This window comes from Odocoileus virginianus, chromosome 12, assembly GCF_023699985.2.
Source record: "Odocoileus virginianus isolate 20LAN1187 ecotype Illinois chromosome 12, Ovbor_1.2, whole genome shotgun sequence".
Taxonomy (NCBI): domain Eukaryota; kingdom Metazoa; phylum Chordata; class Mammalia; order Artiodactyla; family Cervidae; genus Odocoileus; species Odocoileus virginianus.
The window spans coordinates 47,450,444-47,468,605 of record NC_069685.1 but is presented as its reverse complement, the minus strand read 5'-3'; the positions used below and the strand labels follow the sequence as shown (position 1 = coordinate 47,468,605).

Genomic DNA, 18,162 nt, shown 5'->3' with positions numbered 1-18,162 from the left:
TCAGATGCTTGAACAAAGTTCACTCCCACCCCAGGGCCTTTGCACCTGCTGTGTCCTCTACCTGGAATCCTTCCTGCAGGGATGTTCACATGGTTGGCTCTTCTTCATTCAGTTGTCTGCTCAAACGTCACCTTCCCAGAGAAACCCCAGTCTCCCGCACTCTCAAACCACTCTATTTTCTTTCTTGAATGTTATCTGAAATTATTACTTTTGTGTCTGTCTTCACCCACTGGAACACAGCTCTATGACAGCAAGGCCCTCTTGAAAGCTCTCCACTACCCAGAACCATCCTGACACAGAATGCCCTCACTAGACTTTCACTGAATAAAGAAATCAATAAATCTGTTGATTGTGGCTGCTGGCTACTTGCCAAAAGATTTCACATCTGTAGCGATTGCAGTGCTTTCAGTTGAAAGTACTAGAAAACACCAACCCATTCCGTTTAATAATAAAGACATTTATTACTTCCATGTAAGGGGGAAGTCCTGAGATGGTGCAGCTTCAGGGTTCTGTTTCAGTGGGCAAGTATGGACGCCACTGAGAACTCAGATTCTTTCCGTCTTCCTGCTGTAGTATCTTCTGCAATGCAAGATAGTGGTCATTAACCCAGAAGTCCCCAAACAACCACCCCCTTGTCTTATTGTTCAGAATTTGGTCTACTGCTCAGCCAATCATAGTGATAGAATGATACTAACTTCAAACCTGACTATCCGTTAGAATCCTGGGGTGCTCTAAAGTCAGAGGTAATGCTCCATCCTTGAAGGTTCTGGCAGTCTGGGGTCCAGGACTGGCATTAGTATTTTTAACTCCCCATATCCCTGGCTTGGGAAGATCCCCTGGAGGAGGGCATGGCAACCCACTCCAGGATTCTTACCTGGAGAATCCCATGGACAGAGGAGCCTTGCAGGTTACAGTCCATGGGGTCACAGAGAGTCCAGCACGACTGAGCAACCGAGTACAGCACAGCACAGCGACCCCCAGGTGCAACCAGGGCTCAGAGCCACTCATCTCTGCCTGCGGTTCTCCGTTCCCAGAAATGGTAACAACACAGAAGTGCAAACTTCGGGTCCTTACCCCAGACCTGCTGAATCAGACACTCTGGGGTGAGGCCCAGTGATCTGTGTCTTCCCAAGCCCTCCAGGGGATCAGAACCTCTGGGCACTGCAAGAAGGGAGGGAAAGAAGCTTCCAGGAGAGCAAATGCTTTGAGTCCAGCCTGAGTCAGAAAGGAGGGACTCCCGCATCCACTAGGCCTCCAGATGCTCCTCCGAGAGAAAGGCCCATGGCCTCCCATTCCATCCTTTCTTTGAGGCTGCTAAGACATGGAGCAGCTTCAGGTGTCCCCAGCACTCTATGATCTTGATTTTGGCTCTCCAGTGTGTTCTAAATTGAAGTTAGTGCAATCAGCTGGGGACTCCATGGGCGAACGGCATGTGCCCTTCCAGCTCCTCCCTCCCCAGACCTGCCCCACGGGTGAGGGAGACAGGCTCTCAGGCAGAAAGTTTATTTCAGCAAGATGTTTACTGATCCCAATATATTGGAATCAAGTTCCTGAAACCCTACCCTAAGGAACTCATTCAGAGAGGAGCAAGACAGCATCATTCCAGGCTTTATTTATGTAACAGTATTTGAGTCATTTTACTCTTTGTTCTGTTTTCCCTCCTTCCTCCCTTCAAATAATCATTAAGATTTCTCATTTTGATATTTCTCAAATCCTTTCATTTCTCCGCATCAGTTGTGTGTGAAATTGTGTGCCCTGAAAAAGGTTATGTTCAAGTCTTAACCCCCAGGACTGTGAGTGTGACCTTACTTGGAAACAGGGTCTTTACAGGCGTGATCAAGTAAAGATGAGGTCATCCAGGATTCAGGTGGGCCCTAAATCCAATGACTGGTGTTCATACAAGAGGAGGGGGGACTTCCCTGGTGGCCCATTGGCTTAAGAGTCCATGCTCCCAATGCAGGGTGCCTGGGTTCAATCCCTGGTCAGGGAACTAAGATCCCATATGCCACAACTAAGACCTGGCACAGCAAAATATATTCATTAAATAAATAAAAAAGAATTTTTTAAAAAATAAAATAAATTAAAAAAAAAAAAAAGAGTCACCTGGGGCTGGGGGCAGGGGAAGGGTTGAGAGTACTGCCCCCCGTTACCCAGGGTGCCAAATTCAGTAGGTTTTAATGAGCTTATAATTTTGCACTTGTAGCAAGTTCCTGGGAGACACTGGTGCTGTTACTTCGAGGACCACACTTTTGAGCATCACTGAAGTCATGCTGCCTGGATGACAGACCCATCCCCAACTGACCTAAACTGTCTCCTTCTCCGCCCTCGACCCGAAGGCAGACAGCTTCTTAAAACTCACCTCAGAAACAGTCCATTTTCTAATTTAAAACCCCCAGGAGCTTCTCAGGGCCTTCAGGACAAAATCCAAACACTTTCAAAAGCCACTTTCACTACCTGATCTCAGCTGTGAGAACTCAGAACCCTACCCACCCCAGACACAGGAAGAAATAGATAATCACTTTTCTTTGAATTTATCAAATAAGTTCAAATAGATACAGTATTGGCTCTCCTAAGCCTGTTGTATCAAAGTATTTTGCACAAAAGGGGCTGCTTAAAATACAGAAACGTAATTCTGGAGGCTAATATCTGGAACCAAGGCGTGAGCTCGGCCTCACTCCCTCTGAAGGCTCTTAGGGGAGGTAGCTTCCTTTCCTCTTCCAGCTTCTGGTGGTTGCTGGCTTCCTTGGTGTTCCATGACTTGTAGACACATCTCGTCACTGCTGAAGCTGTCTTCTCCCTTTGTGTCTTCAGAGGCCTTGAGCAAAATACCCAGCTAAGCTGTACCACAGTGCTGACCCACAGACTTGATAAAAGGTGTCTGTCTCCTCTCCCATAAGGACATCAGTCACCTCGGATTAGAGGCCCACCCTATTCCAGTATGACCTCATCTTCACTAATCTGCACTGACTTTGTTTCCAAATAAAATCACATTCTTGAACTTCCCTGGTGGTCCAGTGGTTGGGACTGTGTTTCCAGTGCAGGGGATGTGGTTTCAACCCCTGGTCTGGCAGCTAAGAGCCCACCTGCCTCTAAGTTAGTTCAGTTCAGTAGCTCAGTCATGTCAGACTCTTTGTGACCCCATGGACTGCAGCATGCCCGGCCTCCCTGTCCATCACCAACTCCCAGAGCTTGCTCAAACTGATGTCCATAGAGTCGGTGATACCATCCAACAATCTCATCCTCTGTTGTCCCCTTCTCCTCCTGCTTTCAATCTTTCCCAGCATCAGGGTCTTCTCCATTGAGTCAGTTCTTTGCATCAGGTGGCCAAAGTATTAGAGCTTCAGCTTCAGCATCAGTTCTTCCAATGAACATTCAGGACTGATTTCCTTTAGGATGGACTGGTTGGATCTCCTTACTGTCCAAGGGACTCTCGAGAGTCTTCTCCAACACCACAATTCAAAAGCATCAAGCATCAATTCTTTGGCGCTCAGCCTTCTTTATGGGCCAACTCTCACATTCATACATGACTACTGGAAAAACTGTAGCTTTGACTAGATAGACCTTTGTTGGCAAAGTAATGTCTCTGCTTTTTAATATGCTGTCCAAGCTGGTCATAGCTTTCCTTCCAAGGAGGAAATGTCATTTAATTTCATGACTGCAGTCACCATCTGCAGTGATTTTGGAGCCCAAGAAAATAAAGTCTGTCACTGTTTCCATTGTCTCCCTATCTATTTGCCATGAAGTGTTACGACCAGATGCCATGATCTTAGTTTTCTGAATGTTGAGTTTTAAGCCAGTTTTTTCACTCTCCTTTTTCACTTTCATCAGGAGGCTCTTTAGTTCCTCTTCGCTTTCTGCCATAAGGGTGGTGTCATCTGCATATCTGAGGTTATTGATATTTCTCCCTGCAATCTTGATTCCAGCCTGTGCTTCACCAACATTTCACATGATGTACTCTGCATGTAAGTTAAATAAGCAAGGTAACAATATACAGCCTTATGTACTCCTTTCTCAATTTGGAATCAGTTTGTTTTTCCATGTCCAGTTCTAACTGTTGTTTTTTGACTTGCATACAGGTTTCTCAGGAGGCAGATAAGGTGGTTTGGTATTCCCATCTCTTGAAGAATTTTCCACAGTTTGTTGTGATCCACACAGTCACAGGCTTTAGCATAGTCAATGAAGCAGATGTTTTTCTGAAATTCTGTTGCTTTTTCTATGACCCAACAGATGTTGGCTTTTGATCTCCGGTTCCTCTACCTCTTCTAAATCCAGCTTGGACATCTGTAAGCGCTCAGTTCATGTACTGTTTAAGCCTAGCTTGGAGAATTTTCAGCATTACTTTGTGCAGTACTGCCCCCAAATAAATAAAACAAATAAGGCCACATTCTGAGGTACTTGGGGTTAGGGCATCCATATGGCTTCTTGGAGCACACACTTCAGTGCATAACAGATGTTGATCATAACAATAGCTGACACTTAGGGACCCTGGACTGTGCCAGGTACTATTCTGAATGCTTTACATCTTAGCTAACTGAATCATCAAACTGACCTTCTGATGTCAGAATCCATAGTATTCCTACTTTCCAGATGAGGAAACTGAGGCACAGAACAGTGAAGTGTCCTGTCCAAGGTCACACAACCAAGAAGTGGCCAAGCCTGGATTGGAAGCCAAGTCTTCCAATTTTAGAGCCTGAGTGCTACAAGATTCAAGATAAACAGAAAGGCCTTTCTGATGAATTCAGTCCCCTCCCTTGCCTGTCCCCCAGCTACTTGTTCCACTCTTACAAATTCTGAGGGACTTCCCTGGTGGTACAGTGGATAGGAGTCTGCCTGCCAATTCAGGGGACACCGGTTCAATCCCTAGTGGAAAGATTCCATATGCTGTGGAGCAACTAAGCCCGTGAGCCACAACCAATAAAGCCCGCAGGCGCTAGAGCCTGTGCTCCATAACAAGAGAAGCCACCACAATGAGAAGCCCGCACACTGCAAAGAAGAGTAATCCCACTGGCCACAACTAGAGAAATCTCGCTTGCAGCAACAAAGACCCAGTGCAACCAATAAATATCTTTTTCTAATTCTGAAGAATTTGGTATTTATTATTTTTAAAACACATCCAGGTGGCCGGTGTGAGATTATTATAAAGCTGTTAGAGGACTTCCTTGGGGATCCAGTGGTTAAGACTCTGGGCTTTCACTTCAGGGGGCACAAGTTCAATACCTGCCACATGCCACAAGGTACAGCCAAAGAGGAAAAAAAAAAAAGCTGTTAAACTTGCTTTACTCACTTTACTGTTAAACCATGGGGTTATTTTGAATCACTTCTTTGGCCATAATTTTTTTCAGACTTTAAAACCTCCAAAAGCTTCACTCCAAACTCCAACAGCAGAGGTCTACCCAGTAGCCGTTCCTCATTCCCTTCCTCCCCATCTCACAGAATCCTGACAGTATTTAACCAGCAGAGCTTGCTGAGCCCTTCACAGGCCTAGGATCTGGCATCCTTATGATATTATAGGTAACCATTATAATGCCAAGGTAAAAGCAATGGAATGTTTTTTAAATTTCATTTTATATTGGATTATAATTGATAAACAATGTTGTGTTCATTTCAGATGTACAGCAAAGTTATTCGGTTTTACGTATATATGTGTCTATCCTTTTTCACATTATTTTCCCCTTTAGGTTACTACAGGATATTGAGCAGAGTTTCCTATGCTATACAGTAGATCCTAGTTGGTTATTTATTTTAAATATAGTAGTGTGTGTATGTCAATCCCAAACTCCCAATTTATCCCTCCCTGTTAAAAACATGGAAGTTTTTTTTTGTTTGTTTTTATTTTTATTTTTATTTTTTTTTTTTGTTTTTTTTTTTTTGTTTTTATTTTTTATTTATTTATTTTTTTTAAATTTTTATTAGTTGGAGGCTAATTACTTTACATCATTACAGTAGTTTTTGTTATACATTGATATGAATTAGCCATGGATTTACATGTATTCCCCATCCCAGTCCCCCCTCCCACCTCCCTCTCCACCCGATCCCTCTGGGTCTTCCCAGTGCACCAGGCCCGAGCACTTGTCTCATGTACCCAACCTGAGCTGGTTATCCGTTTCACCTTAGATAATACACATGTTTCAATGCTGTTCTCCTGAAACATCCCACCCTCGCCTTCTCCCAGAGTCCACAAGTCTGTTCCATACATCTGAGTCTCTTTTTCTGTTTTGCATATAGGGTTATCATTACCATCTTTCTAAAGTCCATATATATGTGTTAGTATACTGTAATGGTCTTTATCTTTCTGGCTTACTTCGCTCTGTATAATGGGCTCCAGTTTCATCCATCTCATTAGAACTGATTCAAATGAATTCTTTTTAATGGCTGAGTAATATTCCATGGTGTATATGTACCACAGCTTCCTCATCCATTCGTCTGCTGATGGGCATCTGGGTTGCTTCCATGTCCTGGCTATTATAAACAGTGCTGCGATGAACATTGGGGTGCATGTGGCTCTTTCAGATCTGGTTTCCTTGGTGTGTATGCCCAGAAGTGGGATTGCTGGGTCATATGGCAGTTCTATTTCCAGCTTTTTAAGAAATCTCCACACTGTTTTCCATAGTGGCTGTACTAATTTGCATTCCCACCAACAGTGTAAGAGGGTTCCCTTTTCTCCACACCCTCTCCAGCATTTATTGCTTGTAGACTTTTGGATAGCAGCCATCCTGACTGGCGTATAATGGTACCTCATTGTGGTTTTGATTTGCATTTCTCTGATAATGAGTGATGTTGAGCATCTTTTCATGTGTTTGTTAGCCATCTGTATGTCTTCCTTGGAGAAATGTCTGTTGAGTTCTTTGGCCCATTTTTTGATTGGGTCATTTATTTTTCTGGAGTTGAGCTGGAGGAGTTGCTTGTATATTTTTGAGATTAATCCTTTGTCTGTTGCTTCATTTGCTATTATTTTCTCCCAATCTGAGGGCTGTCTTTTCACCTTGCTTATAGTTTCCTTTGTTGTGCAAAAGCTTTTAAGTTTCATTAGGTCCCATTTGTTTATTTTTGCTTTTATTTCTGAAATTCTGGGATGTGGGTCATAGAGGATCCTGCTGTGATTTATGTTGGAGAGTGTTTTGCCTATGTTCTCCTCTAGGAGTTTGATAGTTTCTGGTCTTACATTTAGATCTTTAATCCATTTTGAGTTTATTTTTGTGTATGGTGTTAGAAAGTGTTCTAGTTTCATTCTTTTACAGGTGGTTGACCAGTTTTCCCAGTACCACTTGTTAAAGAGGTTATCTTTTTTCCATTGTATATCCTTGCCTCCTTTGTCGAAGATAAGGTGACCATAGGTTCGTGGACTTATCTCTGGGCTCTCTATTCTGTTCCATTGATCTATATTTCTGTCTTTGTGCCAGTACCATACTGTCTTGATGACTGTGGCTTTGTAGTAGAGTCTGAAGTCAGGTAGATTGATTCCTCCAGTTCCATTCTTCTTTCTCAGGATTACTTTGGCTATTCGAGGTTTTTTGTATTTCCATACAAATTGTGAAATTATTTGTTCTAGTTCTGTGAAAAATACTGTTGGTAGTTTGATAGGGATTGCATTGAATCTATAGATTACTTTGGGTAGTATAGCCATTTTGACAATATTGATTCTTCCAATCCATGAACATGGTATATTTCTCCATCTATTTGTGTCCTCTTTGATTTCTTTCATCAGTGTTTTATAGTTTTCTATGTATAGGTCTTTTGTTTCTTTAGGTAGATATACTCCTAAGTATTTTATTCTTTTTGTTGCAATGGTGAATGGTATTGTTTCCTTAATTTCTCTTTCTGTTTTCTCATTAAAAACATGGAAGTTTTAAAACACACATACACACAGTTTGCATATCTGTATATTTGTGTGCATTTGCACAGTGTGAGCAAATTTTTTTTTTAATTTTTAAATAAAATAATCAACTTTTTTTTTTCTTTTTTCTCCTTTTTTTGGTCATACCATATGGCATTCAGGATCTTAGCTCCCTGACCAGGGATTGAATCTGTGCCCCCAGTAGTGGAAGCACAGAGTCTTAACCACTGGACCACCAGGGAAGTCCCTTAACTTCCTCTTTTAAAAACAATTTTATTCATAAAATTCAGTCTTTTAAGGTGTATAATTCTGTGACTTTTAGTATATTCCTAATGGTGTACAACCATTACCACCATATAATTTCAGAACATCTTCATCTCCTCAAAAAGAAACCCCAGCATACCATTTCAAAGTCATTCCCTGCTCCCCCTCCTCCATCCTCTGACAACCACCACTCTTTCTTTCTCTGTGGATTTGCTTATTCTGCACAGTTCATATAAATAGCATCCAGTTAACTCTTAAAATATAAACAGACGTTGTATGGGCCAAATGATGAAACTGTGCTATGAACCATGAATTATGGTTCATTCAATTCTGTGCCCTGACATTCAACTGAGAAAAACCAGTACCTGAGTCCTTGTGGTGATATTCAGATACTAAATTAACCCCCACTGGAGCAGCCTCATTTCTGGCTTCTTGTTATGCAAAGTAACAAGTTTCTTAAAAAAAATGTTTTATTTATTTATTGGCTGCGCTGGGTCTTAGCTGTAGCATGTGGGATCTAGCTCCCTGACTAGAGATCAAACCTGGGCCCCCTGCATTGGGAACATGGAGTCTTAGCCAGTGGACCTCCAGGGAAGTCCCTCAAGTCAATTTTGATTGGATTTATTCTTATTTGCCACCCAGAGCCCTCAAAGTGATACAGCCCTGCAACCCACATGCCTACAGCTACTACTCCTTCCAACCATGAGCATCTATACGCACTATTCCCTCTGCCTGGAAACACTCTCCAATCAGCTGTGGCTTCCCCATTCTTTTTATTTCAGCCTGTGTTTAAAAGTCACCAGGAAGTCTTATTTTAGGGGCTTGTTGGAGGCCCTGCCTATGTCTTGCTGGATGGGCACATCGGCATTCACACAGATACATGCCTTGTAGAGGAAAGAGTTCTGCTCCAGAGGAGGCAGGAGGAGAAAAATTCAACTATACGCCAATGAAAATTAAAAAAAAAAAGATTCTGGTGGGGCAACCATCAATGCCACCTGGGCTGAATACCCATCTGTGAGCCCACTGAATCCAAAATATGCACTTTGGATTTTTCATTTTGAAAAACTTTCCCAAGCCAGTTTCCAAAAAGTATCACCATTTATACTCCCACTAACAATATATGCAGTGTTTTCTCTGTATCCTCAACAGTTGAGTTATCATCAAACTCTTTATTTTCACATACTGGATACACAAAAGATTACTAATTGCTTTGCTCTGTACTTCTTTTCATTATAAATAAGGCTGAACATTTTTTCATATAGTTATCAGCCATTTGTGAACTTCACTTTGACCTCCCGTGATTATTTCTTCTACTGGCTTGTTTGTTAGTGCTTACTTTTTGGATATGAAGGACATATACAATTCTTTGCCTGACACAGGAATTCTGAATATATTTTCCAAGTTGGCTTTGCTTTTGATATTTTGCAAAAGATGAAATTTTATTTTCTCATGATCAGATTTATTTCTATGAATTCTTAGTTTTGGGTTACATTCAGATAAGGCTTCCAGGACTTCCCTGGTGGTCCAGTGGTTAAGAATCTGCCTGCAATGCAGGGGACACGGGTTCAATCCCTGCTCCAGGAAGATCCCACACACCAAGAAGCAGCTAGGCCCATGCATCACATCTATTGAACATACCTGTTGCAACTACTGAAGCCTGAGAACCCAAGAGCCGGTGCTCTGTAACAATAGAGGACACCACAATGAGAAGCCTGCACAGTGAAACAGGAGAGTAGCTCCCACCCACTGCGACTAGAGAAAGCCTGCATCCAGCAACAAGGACCCAGCACAGCCATAAAGAAAGAAAGAAAGAAAACGTTTTAAAAGACAGTCTGCTAAAGAGAAGAAAAAGCTCCCAAACCAAGAATTCTCTTCCAGTGTTTAGTTGGTGTTTCTATTTTTAAATCTCTGCTCTGTAAAGTGAATTTTCCCTCACTATTCTCCATTTCCCACTTTTCCTGGCAATCTTATGCATTCATTTTTTTATATACTTCAGCATCATTTTCTCAAATTCCCCCATAATTTTCTGTTGGTTATTTAATTGGGATTGCATCAATTTCTGGCTAAATCTAAGGAACTCTGACATTGTTCCAAAATTGATTCGTCTTCTCTAAGAACAAAGATCATCTATCTATTCATTCAAGCTTTCTTTTATATGTGATAGTAAAATTTTAACATCGTCTATATTTATATCTTCCACATATCTTGAGAAGTTTGCCACTAAATATTTATCATTACGGTTGCTATTGTAAATTGGATCTTTTCTTCCATGATAAGTAAAATTGTATATTTATAGCCAAGTCCAAAGATTGATTCTGTAGGTTTGAGTCAAAACTCCAAGAATTCTTCACTGTTAACCCAAGATGCAGTCCAAGGTGATGCTCCCTGACTGGAGTCTGAGAAACTTTTTATTCAACACTATGAATCTCAGATTGAGGAAGAATTTTAGGGTGAAGAAGCAGATTTTTTTTCTTCCTGTGCCACATTTCACATTCTTTGTAATTTCTGAAAAATAAGAACTGAAATGAGAGTTTCGCCCAGCACAGAACTGAAGAACTGACAAGAGGAACTGTTTTGTTATTTAAAAGAAATGAAACACAGCCTCAGGTTCTCACAGAACAGCAACTTAGACTCTGCTCAGAGTAAATGCTTTCTCCTTTAAGAAATCACCCTCCAAGACAAGCCCAAACTTCCATCAACTGAGTGAAAGGAGTCCCGAAAAGCTTGTGAGAAAGCATTCTTCCCCAGCATGTGGCCCATGTTCATTCAGGATGTAGGGTCTTTACAAATCACCCACTCCAACTGTCCTATGTTACAAATCAGAATTACGAGGTTCGGAGAAACCTGTCCCAGAGAAGCCAGTATCTACTTCACAGTTCACTTTGCATAAATACAAACTCTGCACAATTTCTATAGAGACATTATATCCCAAAAACTCAAAGAAAATCTCTGGAAAGCGACACAATAAACCAGTAACAGAGGTGATCTCTAGGGAGGGCAGTCAGAGCACAGCAAGAATTTTTCCCCCCAAACTCTTTCATGCTGTGGTGACTTTAAAACATATTTACAAATTCTTGGACATTTCTCCATGAAAAGATGGGAGAGGTTGTGAAAAGACAACCTATAGAATGGGAGAGAAAATGTTTGCAAATCCTACATCTAGTAAAGTGTTAACATCCAGAATATACAGTCTTCCAACTCCACATCCAAAAAATCAAATAACCCAATTTAAAAGTAGACAAAGGACTTGAATAGCAATTTCTGAAAAGATGATATACGAATAGCCAACCAGCATATGAAAAGATTCTCAGCATCACTGACTGTCAGAGAAATGGAAATCAAAACCACAGTGAGATACCACCTCACATCCATTAGGATGGCTACTATATTTAAAAAAAAAAAACAAACAGAAAAATAACAAGTGTTGGGGAGGATGTGAAGAAATTGGAAATTTTGGGAACTGTTGGTGGGAATGTAAAATGGTACAGCCATTATGGAAAACAGTAAGGTACTTTCTCAAAAACTTAAAATAGAACTACCATGCATGCTAAGTCACTTCAGTGGTATCCAACTCTTTGGGACCCTATGAACTACAGTCCGCCAGGGTCCTCTGTCCATGGGACTCTTCAGGCAAGAATACTGGAATGGTTTGTTGCCATGCTGTCCTCCAGGGGATCTTCCTGACTCAAGGATCGAATTTGTGTCTCATGTCTCCTGCATTGGCGGGCAGGTTCTTTACCAGTAGGGCGGCCTGGGAAGCCCAGAACTACCATATGATCCAGGAATTCCACTTTTGAGAATATAATATACCTAAAAGAATTCAGAGCAGGATCTCAAAGAGATATTTGTACATCCATGTTCGTAGCAGCCAAGAGACAGAAGCAGCCCAAGTATCCATTGACAGATAAACAAAATGTATACAAATAAAATGGAATATCATTCAGCCTTAAAAATTAGGGAAGAAACCCTGTCAACATGGATGAAATGTGATGATATTATGCTAAGTGAGATAAGAGAGTTACAAAAAAAAGACACATACTGTAAGATTCCACTTACATGGAGACTCCAGAGTAGTCAAGACTCTTAAGGACAGAAAGTAGAATGCTGGTTACCAAAGGCTAGGTGAAAGTGGGTGGGGAGTTGTTATTTAATGACTTTTAGTTTTATAAGATGCAAAAGTTCTGGGATTCTGTTATAATGATGTGCATACAGTTAACAGTACTGAGCTCCTTACTTTAAAATGGTTAAGATGGTACATTCTATGTTATGTGTTTTTTTAACCACATTGTGGTGGTGAGGGGAGGCAAAAACCAGAATAAAAAATGTAGAAACTAATTATCTTCCCCTTGAATGTGAATTCCCCTTGAATTATCTGCCCTTGAATGTGGCAGAGCTGTCTCGCAGCACTGCCACTCCCTCCCTAAGGTCAAAGCTGGCTCACTGGCACCCTGTCTATATTCAAGCCCAAGGGAAGAAGGAAAGAGAGAGTGGAAGACAATCAGTTCCTTTTTAATAATGTAACCTTGAAGTTGTACCTTCTAGCTGTACTTGATTCTAATGCATAGAATGTGGTAGAAGTCATGCATTGTTCGCCTGGCTTTCAACGGTGGCTGGTTCTTGGAAGCCAGCTGCCGTGCTGGGAGGAACCCCCAACTACATGAAGCTGATCCATGCAATGTTCTGGTAATAGCCACCACTGAGGTCTTAGCCAAAACCAGCTCCCAATGTCAGACGAGTGAGTGAGGAAGCTTCCCTGATTCCTCTAGCCATTTTCCATTCCAAGCACATGAGAGATTCCTGCAGCAACTGCCCTGCTGAGCCCAAAAACCATGCAATATCATCATAAACAATCATAATTATTTTCCACCACTAAGTTCAGAATGGCTTATGAAGCAGCAATAGATAATCAAAGCCATACTGTTGATCTTTTTTTTGGGGGGTGGGGCACGGTTGCTGTGCTGGCTCTTTCCTGTGGTACACAGGCTTTTCTAGTTGTGGTGCATGGGCTTAGTTGCCCATGGCATGTTGCCCATGCCCATGGGATCTTAGTTCCCTGATGAGAGATTAAATCTATGTCCCCTGAATTGCAAGGCGGATTCTTAACCACTGGACCACCACTGTGCTCAGTCGTGTCTAACTCTTTGTGAACCCATGGGCCATAGCCTGCCAAACTTCAGTGGGGTTGCCATTTCCTCCTCCAGGGAATCTTCCTGACTCAGGGATCAAACCCATGCCTCTTTTGCCTCCTGCATTGGCAGACAGATTCTTTACCACTGCACCACCTGAGAATACATAGGCTTTTAACTTGAAAAAGAAAATCAAAGCCTTTTTTATCCTTTTAAAGTCTAAGGATTTGCATAAAAACTAAAAGGATTCTAGATCAGTTTTTTGCCCATGTATCCTAAAGAACTACTTTGAGAGTTTTTTCCTAATTATGGAAGTTTAAACATTCAAGAAAGGACAGAGAATATAACCAGCATCCATCTCTAACAAACCTCAATGTGCTCTGTGCTAAGTCGCTTCAGTCATGTCTGACTCTTTGCGACCCAATGTACTGTAACCCACCAGGCTCCACTGTCCATAGGATTTTTTTTCAGGCAAGAATACTAGAGTGGGTTGCCATTTCCTTCTCCAGAGGATCTGCGGGACCCAGGGATCAAACCCGCATTTCTTGCCTCCTGCATTGGCAGGCGGGATTTTTTCCACGCGAGCCACCTGGGAGGCTCAACCTTTAGTACAACATGTTTGCTGTGCTTGTTTTTTCAAAGTACATTTTTAAAAAGTTTTAATTGTAAGTTTAAAAATACACATAACATAAAATGAACCATCTAACCACTTATAAGTGTATAGGGCAGTGGTGTTGAGTACTGTGGTACGAAGCCCCTTACCATGGCCTCTGGTGGGGCTGCTGAAGTTTGGGGCTGGCCTTGGAGAGAACTGGACTCTCCATTTAGGTTGCAAAGCTTTTCACTAGCACCCTCTTCCACCCCGATGCCCCATCCCGTTGAGCACCTGGGAGAAACCTATACATTGGGGTAACCACAGATGGTTCATTTTCCAGACATTTAAAAATCTTCCCAGGGAAGTCCCCAGCTGTCCAGTGGTTAGGACTCAGTGCTTTCACTGCAAGGCCAGGTTCCATTCCTGGTCAGGGAACTAAGATTCCGCAAGCCACTTGGCCTGTCCAAAGAAAAGAAAAAAAGAATCTTCCCAAGCGGGAGTCTCTATGACTATTTTCTATTTTTCCACCTATTTCTTAAACACTTTTCCATGTATACACACACATATAAATAACCATTTTAACATGTTCCAAATGTACAGTCCAGTGACATTAGGTACATTCACATTTTTCATGAAACATCACCATGATCTCCATAATTTTTCCTTTTTCCACAACTGAAACTGTCTTACTTCAACAACTCCCCATTCCCTGTGCCCCAGTCTCTGGTAAACCCCCATTCTACTTTCTGTGTCTATTAATTTGACCTCTCTAGGACCTCATATTGGAGAAGGAAATGGTAACCCACTCCAGTATTCTTGCCTAGAGAATCCTGTGGATGGAGGAGCCTGGTGGCTGCTGTCCATAGGGTTGCACAGAGTCGGACACAACTGACGCGATTTAGCATGCATGTATGCATTGGAGGAGGAAATGGCAACCCACTCCAGAATTCTTGCCTGGAGAATCCCAGGGACAGAGAAGCCTGGTGGGCTGCCATCTATGGGGTCACACAGAGTCGGACACAACTGAAGCGACTTAGCAGCAGCAGCAGCAGCAGAACTTTATATAACAGGACTTGTACAGTATTTGTCCTTTTATGACTGGCTTCACTGAGCATAATGCACTCCAGATTCATCCATGTTGCAGCCTGTATCAGAATCCTCTTCCTTTTCATGCTAAGCAATATCCTAATGTATGTATATACCACATTTTGTGTCCATTTTTCTTGTTGATAGACATTTTGATTCTTTCCACATTTTTGGCTATGGAATAATGCTGCTATGGACACGGGTGTACCATAATTATCTTTAAATGTTACTCAGTTTGGGGGTCTTTTTTTTATTACTTATAAAGTTTTATAGAAAGAACACATTTGAGTATCATTCTAATGGTGATGACAATTGAACAATACTCATAAAGCAACTGTTCTTGAGTAACTAATAATCATCAAGATTATAATTGTACAATATTGAGAAGTATAGAACAAAATGCAAGTATTGGAGGACAATTGCCCTACAATACTATGTTGGCTTCTGCCACACATCAATACAAATCAGCCTCAGGTATACATATGTCCCGTCCTCCTGAACCCACTTTCCATCTCTCACCCCATCTTACCCCTCTAGGTTGTCACAGAACACTGAGTTGAGCTCCCTGGTTTACAGAGCAAATTCTCACTTGCTATCTGTTTTACATATAGTAATGTATATGTTTCCACACTATTTTCTCAATTCGTCCCCCTCTCTCCTTCCTTCGCTGGGTCCACAAATCTGTTCTCTATGTCTGCGTCTCATTTGCTACCCTACAAGTAGGTTTATCAGTACCATCTCTCTAGGTTCCTATGCATCCGTTAACATATAATATTTGTCTTTCTCTTTCTGACTTACTTCACTTTGCATAATAGGCTCTAGGTTCATCCACCTCATTAGGGTCTTTTCTTTTGACCGACTGGCGTGTGGGATCCCTGTTCCCCAATCAGGGATCAAACCTGGACCCCTCCTGCATTGGAAGCACAGAGTCTTAACCACTGGACCACCAGGGAACTCCCTATACAGTTTAAGAATCAACAGTCCTAAAAATCACCAACAGTCCTATGTATACGTCTCTGTAGGTTTGCATTCCAAGAGCAAGTCAGTCAACCACTTGAGGATAAGAACCAGGTGATAGCCCCTTATCTGTCCAGTTAAATGAACAAGCTGTATGTGAAATGGAGTCTCTTATGAGAAACATCATACCTCTTTTTTTAAGTGACAGCCAGGCCCTTTTATAGTTTCATAGCTCTGGGCATTCCATATCCAATTTTGCCGTTCCCTCTGCATCCACCATAGCTAATAATTAGCAGCACACAGTTCAAAACCAGTGATGGGTGAGGCAATCAATACAAACAGTAGACACTGTCCTGAAGGACAAAGTCCCCAACTAAGATACAAATGACTTGGAAAAATATTTGTCATATTGAAAGTACTTCTGTCAGTGGAATAATGAATGAGGTCCTAATGGTGTTAGGATAAACTTAATTTCCAAATTAAAACTATTATATCATTATTCACCTAGTGGACAAGCAAAGATCCAAGGCTGAGAAGCCCCAGTTCTGGCCAGGCTGTGGGAAACAGGTTCTTGACTATTGTTGGCAGAGTGTAAATCTGAGTAACCTCTTTGAAGGGGGACTTGGCAAAGTCTGCCTAAATGTAAAATGCAAGTGCCCTTTTACCTGCAAGTTCGCTTGAGAAGTGTAGCTATCAGATATACACACACACATGGGCAAAGATCTATGTCTAAGAACAGTCTTACAGGGAATTCCCTGGCAGTCCAGTGGGTGGGACTCTGCACTCTCCCTGCTGAGGGCCTGGGTTCAATTCCTGGTCAGGGAACTAAGATCCCACAAACCACAAGTTAAGGACAAAAAAAAACAAATTGTATAAAAAGAAAAATTTATTTTAATGAAAGAACAGTTTTATAATCTTGTTGCACTGATTATAGTAGCAAAATATTGGAAGCAACATGAATATCTAACAGTAGAATGCTTAGCTAAATAATGATCCATCTACACCAGCACCATTCCATGGGATTTTCTGCCATGATGGGAACATGTCCACTAGTCACATGTTTCTACTAAACTTTTTAGTTTTGGCCAGGCTACAAGGCTTGCAGATTGCAGAGATCTTATTTTCCAGACCAGGGACTGAACCCAGGCCACAGCAGTGAAAGGGTCAAATCCTAACCACCAGACCGCCAGGGAATTCCCCCCATCCCAATCCCCAGGGCTTGCTGCAATGGATGAACACATTTATTTGATTTTACCTAATTTAAATGTAAATAGCCACATGTGGTTAGCTTCTTGGAAGTGAGCTACAAACGTCTAACAACTTGGCTTTGACTTTCATTTATCCACATCAATGAGTTATGCCTGAGACTTCCCTGAAACTGTTCATTCTCCTAAATGTGTGACATGGCTGACTATTCCTGAGGCCCAGGGCTTGCTGCAATGGTTCCACCACCCAGCCCAGCAAGGAAATAAAATACTTCTTCTTGGAACTGGACCCTGATTCAGACATTTTAGGCCCTTAGCACTGAGAGCCAAGGTCAGAGCAATAAAACAGAAAAAGCCTCAATCTTTATGGTGCTTCCACAGGGATCTGAGAGCATAATGGTTACTCGTGGACAATTCCACTCCTGGGTCTATATCCGAAAAAACCAAAGACACTAATTAAAAAAGATACACACACCCCAATGTTCAAAGCAGCATTATTTACAATGGCCAAAATACGAAAGCAACCTAAGTGCCCATCAACTGATGAATGGATCAAGATGTGCTATACTATATATACACAATGGAATACTCTTCAGCCACAAGAACAATGAAATAATGCCATTTGCAATTACATGGATGAACTCGGAGGGCATTATGCTAAGTGAAATAAGTCAGACAAACACTGAAATGTTATCACTTATATGTGCAATCTAAAAAAATATAACAAACTAACGAATAAAACAAGAGAGGCAGATTCACAGATACAGAGAACAAACTAGTGGTTACCAGTAGGGAGGGAAGGGAGGAAGAATATATGGATGCTAAGAGTGAGAGGTACAAACTATTGAGTATAAGACAGACTCAAGGATGTATTGTGTAACACAGGGAATATAGCCAATATTTCATAATTATAAATGGGAAATAACCTTTAAAAATTGCATAAACATTAAAAAATGCCCAAAAAGTCACTGTAAATATATAACATTTAAAAAAAAAGCATGGAACTGGAGCCAGACTGTCTGGTACTCTCCCTTTACCTTCTATGCCTCAGTTTCTGTGTCAATAAAATCTGGAACACATTTCTTGTCTTCTAAT

The 18,162-nt window shown here is 41.5% G+C and overlaps 1 long non-coding RNA gene across 2 annotated transcripts; it reads right to left on the bottom strand.

Moving 5' to 3' along the window:
* Nucleotides 1-441: 441 nt before the first annotated feature.
* On the bottom strand, nt 442-16,150 carry LOC139037708 (uncharacterized). Of its 2 annotated transcripts, none has more exons than XR_011490546.1 (3): nt 16,052-16,150; nt 875-1,084; nt 442-579 (listed from the first exon to the last, which is right to left on the bottom strand). It is a non-coding gene; the product is annotated as an uncharacterized lncRNA (long non-coding RNA). The 2 variants fall into 2 exon arrangements; XR_011490547.1 differs by having other exon boundaries at nt 875-1,081.
* Nucleotides 16,151-18,162: the final 2,012 nt, after the last annotated feature.